At 42.5% G+C, this 14,875-nt stretch overlaps 1 pseudogene; it reads right to left on the minus strand.

Annotated features, from left to right (window-relative positions):
* Positions 1-14,015: 14,015 nt before the first annotated feature.
* LOC138481788 (large ribosomal subunit protein eL33 pseudogene) lies at positions 14,016-14,330 on the minus strand (annotated as a pseudogene).
* Between the last annotated feature and the right edge of the window lie 545 nt (positions 14,331-14,875).

Consider the following 14,875-nt stretch of genomic DNA (forward strand, 5'->3'; position numbering starts at 1 on the left):
CCGAAGGTTCTCCCTCCTGCAGAGTACTGCATCGCGGTACATGTACAATATTGTGACCTTCGAAAGGTAAGGGTCAACAGCATCATGGATGGCCTGTGAGGCAGCTGGAGGGATGCCCTGTCCCACAGGAGTGTCTTTTGTGATGACAGGAGCAGAAACGGAGGATGCTGCAGAGGAACTCAACCAACTACATTTATTGCAAGGTACAACCTTACAATTAGCCCCATCGTGGAATGACTTTAGGTGTCGCTTCATTGATGTAGTACCATAGCTATACGACCAGGCTTGCCACGACTGAGCACCATGCGGCACTGAGTGCAGATCACCTTGCTCGCATCAGCTTTTGACTTTCCATTAACAGTGGTAAATAACCGCCACACCCAAGACTCACGATGAGTGCTAGTAGTAGCGACTTCCACTAACTCATCCTCTTCATCCTCGTCATCCCTCTCCTCTGGATCATCATGCCTATTCCCCTCTGCAGGCCCTTGGGGATGGGGTGGGGGTACTGATGCCAAGGCAATTTGCGATGCCATCTGGAAGGTTAATAACCAGGAGACAGGAACCAGGAACCAAGAACAGCAACCTGCACAATTGTCCTGTTGTAAATCTTGGAAATCAAAAAGCAGAATGAGGATCGGCTATGGGGTGTGGCCTTTTATAGGGCTGCTGGGGCGCACTTTGCGGACATCCGCGCTTTCCCCGAACACTTTGAACACCAAGAAAGGGCTCAAAAAGTTCCAAAAGTATGTAGATCGGCAGGGACATTGTCTGGGACATGTGCAATGGTGAACTTTTACTGTAAAATACTTTGGAGTGCTCAAATCAGGACACACGCTCAGCGTGGGTGCGGTCACATGATGACGTTGCAGAGACGTTCATGAATGGGACGGCTGGTATATTGTCCTTAGGACACCCCCATTTGGGTTAATTGCGGACAGACAGACATCTTGTGTGTTCTAAGGACACCGCCATTTTAATTACGAACAGTACGAACAGGTATTGTGTCCTTAGGACACACCCATTTTGGTTAATTGCGGACATAACGGACACCCACGCTGTCCGCGGACACCTTAACTGCCTTTTAAAAAAAAATAAGACACAGGGATATAATAAGAACACATTTAAAATGTTATTATTGTTTAACAGTATAAAAATTACGAAAGAGAGGGGGAAGCAGAAACTGAAACAAATACAGGGGAATTAGGGGTTTGGACATCATGTATGGAAGGGAAGAAAGGGATGGCAGTCTCATGGTAATGTTTTTCTTGCTGGGGAGGGTGTGGGATAGTTGGCTGGGACATGTAGAGTGGGAACAGGTACATGTGGGACAGTGATATTTAATCTTTTCTTTAATGTGGTCCTCAACAAGCTGTTTTAGAAGATTGAAACTTTTCATTAACCTATCCATTTTTAGTTCCATTCGTTTCAGAGTATCTTCTAATGTCTCTCTTGGTATATTACACTTATTGTCTGTATGGACTGTTAAAAAAATATATGTTATCTACACATAAAGTAATGGTTACTAATTGGCTTATATAGAGAAATGTTGTGTCTACCATTAGTATCACTGTCTTCACTCATTTAATCTCTTGGGAAATTTTCTTCCAGCCATTCCAAAGTACTGAACATTTCTGAGTAAAAATAAATAAATATTAATTTTTAGTGTACATAATACTGAAAATGTATAAATAGATGAAATAAATATTGTGTACTTACTAGTTTCTTACAAACCTTTGGTGTTACTGCCGTGTAGGTATGCTCTTGCCTTTTGCTGCAGAGTTTCTGTGAGGTAATTCTGTTGGAGGCATATTTATTTTGTTTTGGTATATTCCATTATATTGGGAACACTATTTCAGTGGGTGGTTGGTGTCTTACATATACAGTTTCCACTTCTTATTTGTTATTAAATGTAATGTTTTTATGTGGTGCTTTTTTAACTTGTTTGGTGTTTTTATTGTATGATACAATAATGTAAGATACCCCCTGAGTTTTTGGATAGTATTGATGGTGACCACGCCCATCCGCGGACATGCGCACGGTCCGCGGACATCAAAATTACTAGCGGGGAAGGGGGTTCAGTATTTTCTATGTTATATGTATGTAAGCTAAGGGAGTATTAGTAAACATTTATAACGTTTACATTATCTATATCTATATTTGGTGAATAAAACTTTGTTAAAGGGATGTCATGGTTAAGTTGCGCTACTACAAACCTATGAAATTCAGTGAAAAAAACATTGTTAAAGGGACGTTATGGTTCCACGTAAAACCAGAAACCCTTGAAATTCACCAGTTATGGTACGCTAAGCAACCATAACTCGCGCCACCACTTTGCTCTGCTAAGACTAACACCCAAGACATCAAAGATGACATCACAAATGTCATTGATGACATCACTGATGACATCACATGTGCATTTACTTTTCATGAAAAGTCTGTACAAGGGATTCTTATAGTAATGTTGATAAAAAAGTGTGAAGGAATATTGGAATAAAAATCATGAGGTACGTAGTGCATTAAGTAATGCATTGATATGAATACCCTTCTATTATCAGGTTCTTTCCAGTATACTAAGCTACTCATGTAGAAACATAGGCATTGAGTGCAACATACATGATGGATGTGCAATATTTTTAATCTTGCCATGTTGAATAGTGAATTGATAAATGCTTTTTATTACAGTTTTATCTACTGCGCAACATTTAATAACTAGCTAATAAAACCTGCTTACTACATAATTACATTATTCAAACAAAACATAAATAACAACAACACATGCAAATATGAACATATACAGGAGAAATGAAGTAAATAACAGTATTACCAGCCAATCTTCATACCTCAACTGATTAACTTTATACACAGAAATGATCGCTCTGCTTCAAAGCTACTACTTTGCTATGTATAACTATCATATAATGAGACTGGACCCTAAGGAGAGTAGTGTGCATAGGATGTATACAAATATGAGCATATCCAGGAAAGAAAAGTAATAAAAAGAGGCAGAACTATAAGAAAGTGTTGATAACCTTACTGATTATCTTTATGCACACAAAGCATTGCTGTTTTCCAAATCTGTGTTTTCCCCTATGTATATGTTTCATATGCTGTGAGTGAACCCCAAGTGAATTACTGTAAGAACATATTTGAAGTATAGCTCTACAAATATAGTACTTGAATATGAATTATGAGTATATGAATTTTTAGTTCCTGACTGTTACTGGCCTAGCTATGTCAGTAAAGGACAAAAGAGGGAGCCAGACATTTGATGTCATCAGTGGTGTCATCAATGACATTTGTGATGGCATCTTTGATGTCTTGGGTGATAGTCTTAGCAGTGCACGGTGGTGGCGCGAGTTATGGTTGCTTAGCGTACCATAACTGGTGAAATAGCCCGAAATATTGCTTATCTTTGATACTTTCTTGATGCCTATAGAATATCTATGTTCTCTTGCCTCTGTGTCTCTTCTGGGTGCGTCAGGCCTGTTTCGTGTGATGTCACCACTTTTCCCTTTCGCTCACTTTTCCCACTTCTTCTGGGATTTCATTCAAATGGCCATCATATCGTTGTGTATGTAGGTATGGTTATCGCAATGGGAACCTTACTTCCAGGATTCTCCTTGGTAATGGTATCTTCATTGGAACTGCACGTATTTCACATTCCGGTTCCCAGCATATAGGCAACACGGGGACGATGCTTGAGGTGGGGGTACTTGGCTCCTTCTCTACACATGCATGCACACACACACACACACATGCACAAATGCATACATGCACAAACACATGCACAGGCACACACACATACACATGATCTTGTGGAAGTACAGTCAATCAATGGGTTGCAGGCTCAGTACACACAAAACACACAAAGGTAGTCAAAAGAAGAAATTCAATATTGCAATAAGAACACACATACATACATACAGGATGTGTTTGCTTTATCTCGGGAACGCCAGTTAGAGATATAGGGTCTCATTATAAGGCTTGCGCTCCCGTAATGAAGGGGGCCTGTACGGGCCCAGCCCCCTTCATTACGGGAGCGCCGATTACGAGCTTCCCATCGCGGGACCGGGATCAGACGTCTGGTAAAACCAGACGTCTTTTCCGGGTCCCATGAGGGGAAGAGGGAGGCAACAACGGGACACTCGTAATGTGCCCGTTGTTACCTCCTTTCCATTCCCATTGAGCCCTATGGGGGCTCAAATGGGAATGGGGATGGGTTCCTACAAGGAGGACTTACCGGGTCCTCCTATGTCGGAGTAACCCGGTATGTCCCCATTGCAGGAACCCGGTATGGAGGCAGCCATGTAGCTAATAGCTCCATGACTACCTCCATACTCGTAATGAGGCCCATAATGTTTTGCTAAAAATATGATACAAAAGAAATTAGATTTTTGAAGACTACGAATAAAAGAAGATGAAGATTCGCTTGTTTATATTCAGGAGCACTAAACTCCCGAAGAGTGCGAGCAGAGGTGAAAACGGTGACAGTATTATACCACATTTTGATGTCAAGGATTGCTTGGGCAGGAACAGAGGCACGTTGGAAGCAAGTGGGAATGGAAATGAAACCATAACCTAAGATACAGTGACTATAGTGCAATCAATGTAAGCTGGTACGGCAGAAAGATCAAAAGAAGGAAGATTCTAGAAAACTTGAGGAAGCCAAGTTAGTTCAGAAAAAATTGACAAAGTATGCCAGAAAAAGGGGCGGTAGCGTCAAAGCAGAGAAGGACTGGAAAAACAGCAAGCAGTAGGCACATCACAGGTGAATAATCAGTGCCAAAAATGGATCAAGGAGAGAATGGGTTTGTGCCACAAGGCAAAGGAATGGGAAATAGAGAAACAGGTGGTTCGCAGAATAACCATTCCAGTTTTCAGAATATGCAGAATGATAAAACAGAATGTGCAAGGACCATTTAACCAATGGGAACTAATCAGAGGGGCTCCTCCTGTGTATTGGATATGTTGGATGATAAAGCACATTGTGTTCACATGTGGAGCCAAGGATATGTACAAGATGGACAATTCTCAAGAGGGGGGACAGCTTATCCTCCAGCATTTATCTCACAAGTAAGGGAGGAGTTTGCCCAGGATCATATATTATATCAGACAAGCGCCAAGCGCCAACAGGTACAGCAGCTAGAACAAGTGAAAATTACTTTACTACAGGGGCAATTGCAACAAGCCCCCATACAGACTTAGCGATATGCAAACACAGGAAAGGCATGGACACCCAGCATAGGAGGTGCCACTGAGGTAGGAGGAAATCCTTTCACAGGAACAGGGGTATGCATGCACCCACAATAGGACAGCTCACAGGACGACTTGATGTTTTCAGAATTCTCAGCAATATTAGACCCACAAGAGGTGTCAAAGGTTAATTTAATGGTAGGAGGTGACGTCTTTGCTTTATTAACAGTCACTGGGACTGCACAGCCATGAATGAAGGAGGAAAAGTGTCCAATGGTGGAAATTGCCATGGGTGATCAGTTTTTATTTGGAGCTATGGGTTGAGTTCCTTTTTATTGATGAATTACCAGTCTCTATAGGAGAGTGTGACATGACTGATCCTTGCTATATTCATGAAAAGACACTATTTAAATGTTTTGGGATGGGATTGGATGACGAACCTTAAACATGAAGATTTTATTTATTGACGAATGGATAGCGTGTTCCACTCTTGAAATACACTATTCTAATGCACATTTAGATTGGCATTAAACAGGACAAATGGCTCTGCGAGTTGATTCAGTGGAGCCAGAGGTTTTTCTCATCATGGGGTGAGCATTCTATTGAACTTAACTTCAAATCCCTTGCAAATGAATACAAGAAAGCCATCATCAAAGCCAAAGCCAAATCTTTTGAAGATAGAATCGCGGAGGCCAAATCGAACACCAAGGAAATGTTCGCCATATTCAGGGAACTTCAGACCCCTACACCCACCCCCCAAACTTCACCAAGGATAAAGAATGGTGTGACAACATCCAAACAGCCATGCGTAATAGGATTAGCTCCCTCCAAGCCAAAATCCTGAACACCAAACTAGCACTCTCCACCCCCCTACAGACTCCCCATCCCCACCGCTCCCCCCACCCACAGAGGCCCCACCAACCTTCTCATTTAAAACCATCCAAGAGAAAGACATGATCAACATCATGAAAAACATAAAACCCTTCAATTGCAAAGGTGACCCCTGTCCTGCCTCCATCATCAAAGACTGCGCAGACACCCTGGCTCCTTTCCTAACAGCCTTCGTCAATGCCTCCTTTACCACAGGGAGAGTCCCCTCATGCCTCAAGGAAGCATGGGTCCGACCTCTCATAAAAAAACCCACACTTGTCCCGCCTTCCCTAATAACTACCGCCCCATCACCACAGTCCCATTCCTCCTCAAGATTCTAGACAAAGCAGCCTACCTGCAGCTCCACCACTTCCTTGAAGAGCAGAACCTCCTTGGACTGAGACAATCCAGCTTTCGCCCCAGGCACGGGACAGAGACTGCCCTACTCGACCTCAAAAACCAAATGGATGACGCAAGGGACCAAGGCAATCCTGTCCTGCTCCTTCTCCTTGATCTCTCGGCAGCTTTTGATCTTGTAGATCACGCCATCCTCTGCCACCACCTCTCCTCCACAGCCAACTTCTCCCAAGAAGCCACTACATGGATCACCTCCTTCCTCCAAGGCAGGACCATGCAGGTCTTCTCTGACCTAGCCACTGCGTCACCCACCATCATGCTATGTGGGGTGCCCCAAGGCTCCTGCCTCTCCCCTACCCTTTATAACATCTTTCCCCTCCCCCTCTTCCTCATCCTTGACGCCATGGGCATCTCTTACACCAACTACGCCGACGATACACAGATCCTTCTCACACTGACAGGCGACTATGACACGGACAGTGCTACTCTCAACAACACCTACAACACAATCCAAATGTGGATGGCTATCAACGGCCTCTGCCTTTACTCTGACAAAACTGAGCTCCTACTCGTAGGCTCCCCTGACACCCTCAAGAAACTTAACGCCCAGTTCAGTCACTTTACCATTGACTCAATCAGATCCCAGTACTAGACACGGTAAAAACACTAGGCGTCTACTTAGACTCCAACCTATCCATGACCAGACAAGTAAACGCCATTGCCTCCTCTGCTGCTTACCATGCAAAACTCCTCAACGCAATCAGACCTTATCTGTCAAAAGACACTTGCACTAACATAGCCAGGGCCATAACTGGCTCGCGGCCGGATTACTGCAATGTTCTTTTCCTAGGGACCTCCAATAAAAACCTTGAGAAGCTTCAAGTAATACAGAACAGTGCCCTGCGTGCTGCACAAGGCATTGCTAAGCGAGAGCACATCACCGCTGCCAGAAAAGCATCCCACTGGCTCCCCATAAAGGAAAGGATCCTGTTCAAAGCGCTAAGCATCAACCACAAATGCGTCCCTCTCGCCGCCCCAGTGTACCTATCCCAGAGGATCCACCCGGTCTCCTCCACAAGACACACTAGGTCACCCTATGCCAACATGCTCTCAGTACCCAGGGTAAAAAGAGCCAGAGCAGGGGGCTCCAGCTTCCCGTACCTCGCTGCCTTACACTGGAACACCCTTCCTACCTCCCTGCGCTCTGATCCCTCACTGACTGCTTTTCGTAAAGCCATGAAAACTACCCTATTCACCTAACCAACACCATATGTCCAAGCCCTCATGAATATCATGTATGATGTATTAGGTTGTATGATACCACTGATAGCTGATCACAGGTCACTGCCTCAATGTAACCCAAGGCGCAACCTGTACCCATTGTAACTAAGTCTCCTTACAAGTAACAGTGCCACAATGCCCCTGGGCTGCCTGTGCGCTATATAAATGTAATAAATAAATAAATAAATAAACATGCCTGTTTGACCTAGTGTCGAGAATGGTGAGAATATGTGATGGATTTTTGTTTGGACTATAGATACCTAAGGGCAGAGATGGGGGACAGACTATCCCTATAGAAATTAAAACAGCCATAGTAAGTGGTGAAATGGAAATGCTCAAAGGAATAGACAATAAGAGTAGATCATGGAGGACAGTGATAGCTCATGAAGAAGGGTCTAGGTTGATTGATGTCATTGATGATGCCATATTTAGAGAAGACTGAACAGATGATGACGTGGTGTTTTTTAGGAACATCACACACTGAAAAAGAAAAGAGAAATCTTATAGCATGTGGCAATGATGCAGCAGCACTCAGTATATTTTCAGGAAGACTTGGTGAGAGTGCCAAGTGTCCTGTGAATCATAGGCCCTTATGTCATGGATCTAGTGAAAAAAATAGCAGAACAAAACAAAAAGGTATACACATGAAAGGGATTATAATATGAAACATATGAGGGTTTGCATTGTAATTAGACTAATTAATGGAAGCTAAATCATAAATAGATAAAGATAAAAGTGCACAAGAAGAAGTTCAAAATTAAGAGATTGATGACAATTCAGGGGGTGAAATAAATAAATAAATAAAATATGAATGAATGAACAAATTAATGGATTAATGGATATTAAAGCAGTGAAAAGCACTAGTGGATACAATATCCAGATTTATAAACAATAAGCACAATGAATTGTGCTGTCTATAACTGAATAGTGTAGTCTAGTTTAATAAAATATGATTAATGAAAGTCCAAATGATTGTGGATAGCCAAGAATGATCTAACAAATGGGAAGAACCTTTAGTAGAATTGCACGAAAGAACATATGAGAGTAAGTAACAAAAACATTGTTTGTATGAATATGATGATGTTGATTTATGTTTTACAGATGAAAATTATTATCATTTTTGAGCACGGGTGGTATGTCTACATAGTATAGCAATATAATGGGAAGAAACATTATATTATGACAGAGATAAGTGCTAGAGGGCAAGTAGAGATAGAATAGGTAAGTATCGGTTCACGCAGCAAGTGTGTGAAACAAACTATTGATCATTATTAGGAATAAGAGGACCCAGGTGAGTACAGAACAAAACAGGCAGTAAGGGATACAGTCCTTTTAATAAAGCAACATTTTACCAAGAAAGGTGCATACAGGTGTGAGCACAGAATAGCATATGTATATACATGTATGGTCACATCTAACAACGAGAATGAAGAAAACTTTGCATAGAAGGTGGGGTAACCTTTTTGTAATTCTGGTAATGGTGAAATGCCAAATGGGTACATTTGGCAAAATGCATTAAATATTTAGGATAGGCAATACAATGTATTGCTAATATGCCACACTTGTATGCACTTGGTAGAATAAATGCTGGGGTCCCAATAACATGGGTATGCAAGATTAGAGTAGGTAGGACGATGAAAAATGTCAATTATGTCTCAACAGAATAAACACAGCAAATAAAGAAGACAACCCCGGCCCCACGCTAGCAGGAGGAGGACTTCAAAAGTACAGAGAACATTTTTTTCAGCATGGTAGAAAAAACGAAAGAAAGACAGGCCTGATTGCTACATTAATGATAAATCATTTAAATGTGCACCAACAATTCTTTTTAACTTTGCAGAAGAGCAGCTTACAGTTCAGTGGGCGAGAATGCCAAAGAGATGATCTCAGTAAAACTATTTTGGGAAAAGAGAAAAGGTCTACCCTGAGGAAATAATTGATCGCTTTGCTAACGTAAAGAAATGACTGTACCTCTATTTCAGTTTTCTACAGAGAGCAGGAACCCACACCAGCGTCCTCTTCTTCTTCAGCTACGGATGCACCAAGAAGAAAGAAGGGGGGCGATTGAAGAAAACACATTTTTTGAACATATGTTTTGAACTTGTTATGTCTGTCTTGTTGTTTATTATTTTCATTATAAAAAAGGAAACCGCATGACTCTTTGGTTTGAGTATGTCAACCACGGAGGACATTTTTCCTTAGTGCATTATGCAGTTGTTGGAAGAAACAAAGGCCCTTGAAAAATAGGACAATGCAGGAAAAGTTAAAAATGTACATCTTTTATGACCTCAGATCATAGCCAAGTGCCGGTATCAGCCAGTATGCATGAAGTATAAAGTGACACCAAGATGTGCAAAAAGAGAGAGCGGAGCAACCATCCTATTATTTTAGAAAAAAGAGAAAATGCAGTAGAGATTGTTTAGGAGTCAGGAGTGTTTTAAAGAAACACATAAGTCTTTTTAAGGGTTGGGTTTGAGGAGACAGTATTGGCGATAAAGATACACTTATTTTTCAAGAGACTCATTCAGTTTTATATTACAGATGGACGAGAGATACCTATACACAAAGTGATTGATGGCAACTGATCCTGTGAGCAGGGAGAAAAGTTTGAAGGACCCAGCCAGAATCCCAGTTGCAGTCCCTTCTTTTCGAAATATGTCCTTGTAAGACTCCCCAATCGTTGTGTTCTCCAGACACAATCGAATGCCCACCTTTTTTTGACTGTTCTTTGACGATGCAAATCGAAAGTTTGAATACTCTGTGATGTAGAGAACAATGAACTTAAAAGGACTGGCCTATGTGTAAAGGGCCTGAGAACTTGCTGGAAAGCAATCCAAAGGACAAATAAAATGGACTGAGTTTAAAGAAAGTCTGTGGACACAGAATAAGGTAAAACAAGATGAATCGGGTGGATGATGTGCCGATGGAAGAAAATGTGTATGGAGAGAGGGCAGGAAACAAGGAAGTGTCGTTGGGTGGAAGGAAGGAAAACGTGTACAGTAAAAGTTGCACTTGGACAAATAAAGAGGAAAATGGCTGGTGTGTTGCCTGAAGGAATGATTTCTCTCAATTCTCGTAGTGGCAGAAGGAAAATCACCTGATGTCTGTTATGTTTACATTTAAATGGGTAATGGGGATGGGATCCAGACAGGAGCAAAATAAAGTTTCTTTTTGAGGATACACGCATAAAAGTTGAAAGAGGGAGAAACGTTGCAAATAATCTTTTGAAAAAAGGAGACCCTGTTGGTTCTGTAGAAATATTTTTAGAATACCTTCCATGTTGAGATAAGTCACCACAGTGAGGGGGTGACTGGGACAGGGATGCACAGGTACACTGAATATGGGGGAGGGTGGACACTGGGTGTAGTGGTCGTGTATTGAATAGTCTAAATACAAACCAGAGGGGGAAGTGTATCAGAGGTGCTAGAAACCTCCCCCCTAAACTAAATACAGATAACATAATATTCTGATCAATAGGTCCAGTACTGCAAACATTTGAATCATATCGCTTTTAGTCTAAGGTAAAAGGTGTATGTTAGGCGATATACCTTTGGGGTCAGAATGACTCAGGAAGTAAAGTGTGTCTCCAGTATTACTCGCATATCATGAATATGTAAAAATATATTCTGGAAACTGGATAGAAAATAAGTTATGCTCAAAAGTAAATTGGTTTGCAGTTTGGTAGCAAGGCTGAACAAACTGAGATATTGGGGGTCATTACGAGGTAGGAGGTAACCATGCCGCTATTAGCGGCATGGCTACCCCCTTATCGGGTATCGGGTCCGGGTTCCTTGAATGAGGAATTACCGGGCCATTCCGACCTTGGAGGGCCCGGTAATTCCTCATTCAAAGAACCCATCCCCATTCCCATTCCAGCCCCCACAGGGCTCAATGGGAATGGGGAGGGTGCTAACAACGGGCCAGTTAATAACGGGCCCGTTGTTAGCACCTGGTCACCCATGCAATCCCTGGCACTTTCCCTCCTGTCCTCCCCTGAGCACCCGCCTAGCCCCTGTGACCCTCTTCTCCCCCTCCCCAACCCTTCATTTTCACTTGCACTCTCTCCTTTTTTCCCTGCACGTCCCTTCCCACCCTAGGGATTACAGAAATTGGCCAAGGCTGATGATAGGGGGGCAATGTTGTCCTTGATAGTTCTGGAAGAGCAGGGGAGCACCTGTTTGGAGGAGACTTTCATAGAGAGGACTTGTCTAGAGACCTCATCCGGTGTTATGGCCCAGAATATAACTCTTTTCAGATTGATAACACACCGATTAATGTCCTCGATAAAGTCAAAACGCTCGGCATAATGATGGAAGCATCATTAGGAGCCGAAGCACAGTCGCAATACACAAAAAATGTGCAGCTATTATCTTAGATTCCTTAAAATCATCAGGCCCTTCTTTCAGAGCACAATTGCGCCACAGTGGCTAGGGCAACGATCCTATCTCGGCTGGATTATGGAAAAAAAACAACAAATGCATGAAAGCCTACCAGATTATACAAAATAATGCAGTCAGGATCATTAAGCGCATACCCAAACTAGACCATATCAGCACGTCCAGGAGAGAATTGCATTGGCTTAAAATAGAGAATAGAATTCAATTGAAAGCCCTTACCATCGCACATCGCTGTATTCATGGAAATGCTCCTGGGTGCTTGAAATCAAAAATCCATACATACGTTCCCACTCGCTCTCTTAGATCGGCTGACCAAAACAAAATTGTGGTAGAGAAGCATAATCGTAAGCTAGGTCTGGGAAATCCTTCCCGACAGTTACTGCCGGTCTTTGGAACAATTTGCCTATCAACATAAGAAAATAAGTGAACTATTTAAGCTTTGGAAGCATGTGAAGACATATATCTTCAGTTAATTGACTCACCTTACTCATCTAGCTGCCTTCCTTGTCTTGTCCTGTGTATCATGATTGTGTTCATGTATCTGCGCCCCGAGACTCACGAGTTACCGGCGCAATATAAATTAAATAGAAATAGAAATAGAAAGAGGAGGGTAGAGGGGAAGGGGTGAGTGGGCGAAGGGAGGCCTGAGATCTGGGGAGGGAGGAGGGAGGGGAGTGGAGGAGAGTGAGGACAGGTTGTTCTGAGAATGATTCAATAAAATAATCCCTTTAGATAGATAATGGTTCCAGAATAAACCCAATGGCAGCTACCATGGTCCTGCTTGGTGAATTGTTCAGGTTTTTATGTATTTTAAGGAGAATGTAAAATGTGGCTATTGCTGATTTTTCTGTATTTGAAAAAACACGCTCTACTTCACTAAACCAGCACTGAGCGTTTGCATTCAGTTAGATCTTTAATCTCTTGATTGTGTCTAGTGGTTGGATCAACACACATTGGGCCTCATTACGAGGTGGGTGGTAAGGGATTACCGGCAGCGGTAAGGGCACCGGTGCCTGTAATCCCTTACCGCCCTACTAAGAGGTCCCTTAGCGGGTCCCTTCCTTAACGCCTGGTTTTACCAGGCATTATGGAAGGGACCCGTCAAGGGACTTCAGAGCTAATAATGGTACTGCAATTTGCGGTACCCTTATTAGCACCTTCCCCCCTTCCCATTGAGCCCTATGGGTGCTGAAATGGGAATGGGGAATGGCTTTTTTAATAGGGATTTACGAGTCCTGCAAAGGTACTACCTCCAACCTGAGGCCCATTGTTTCATAAGATTTAGGGCCTCATTACGAGTGCGGCGGTAAGGGGTTAACGGCACCTGTAAGGATGCCGGTGCCATTAATCCCCTACCACTGCATTCCGAGGTCCCTTAGCGGGTCCCACTAAGGCGGGCTGGTTTTACCAGCCGCCCGTAGCGGGAGCCGCTAAGGGACCAGGGAGCTAATAACGGGCCCACTATTTGCAGACCCGTTATTAGCTCCTACCCCATTCCCATTCAGCCCTATGGGGGCTTGAATGGGAATGGGGAATGGTTTTCAGAATGGGGACTTACTGGGTCCTCCAAGGTTGGAATGATCCGGTAAGTCCCTATTCAGACAACCCGGACCCAGACACGATTTTGGAGGCAGCCATGTCGCTAATTGCGCCATGGCTACCTCCAAACTAGTAATGAGCCCCTTAGTCTCTGCTAACAAGTTTATACATTCCTTATAATCCGAAGTGTTCATGAAAACGATACCACACCTTTACCTGCTGGTTTTATTGTTACAGATGTATCATTGCTTTGCAACGATAATCCCTCTCTTTCATCGTTAGTTAGATTATCTGGCCTATAATTCTATTTTGTTTTTTTTTGTTGTTTTTAATTTTTTTATTAAGATTATTATAAGATTTATTTTTAGTGACAATTTAGATCCTTGATGGATAGAGCATCACGCACATTCTGTGCCCAATTGCATTGGAGGGAAGGTTGATCTGGCAATTTAGCTTGGACCATGCCACTGTTACCATGAGCATGCGTTACCTTCCCTCATATCACACGGGCCTTATTGGGTGTCTACCAGGAGTCACTGTGTTGTTCTTGTCTTTGTATACATAGGCACATCACTTGCCCAGGTAGAAGTCGGTCTCATTTCGTGCATAGATGGGCTTTGAACTCTCGCTGGTTTCATAGCCCCCGTTTGTAGCCAGCAAAATAGCCTTGCTCCACAATCTTCTAGACATTTTAAGGGATTAAGGCCCGGCTGTTAGCAGGTCCAACCCGGAATCCAAGATGGAGCAAAACATTATATTTTTTGATGGCTATGCGCATATTTTACATGACCCTATTTTCGAATGTAAACATCTCTGCTGGTACGGTATTGATGTGGGGGAGATTGGGATTGTAGATTAGGTTCTATGAGTTTTTCTACACTACAATGTCAGTTCTCTAATTATCAGCTTGACCTCGCACCATTGAAATTCTCACAGAGCAAGAGAAGAAATCTCTCAAGAATACAGCAGTAACTGAAGGCAAGAATACACTTGACAAACTAGACACAGAGATTGCTAGGTTTAAACCAATCACAGTAGAAAGAAAAGGAACTAAACCAAATTAAGATTCAGTGAACTAAAAGACATATCAATACCTGTGCCCAGAATTTTATGACACAAAACAAATAGAATCTCAATATAATGCACCATCTTGGATTAGAAATAAAAAGAGTAAGTTTGTGAATTTCACTGACACATCTAACTCTTCATTAGGGAGTGATAATGAAGATGTAACA

This window comes from Ambystoma mexicanum, chromosome 5p (genome assembly GCF_040938575.1).
Source record: "Ambystoma mexicanum isolate Mex_15411 chromosome 5p, UKY_AmexF1_1, whole genome shotgun sequence".
NCBI lineage: Eukaryota > Metazoa > Chordata > Amphibia > Caudata > Ambystomatidae > Ambystoma > Ambystoma mexicanum.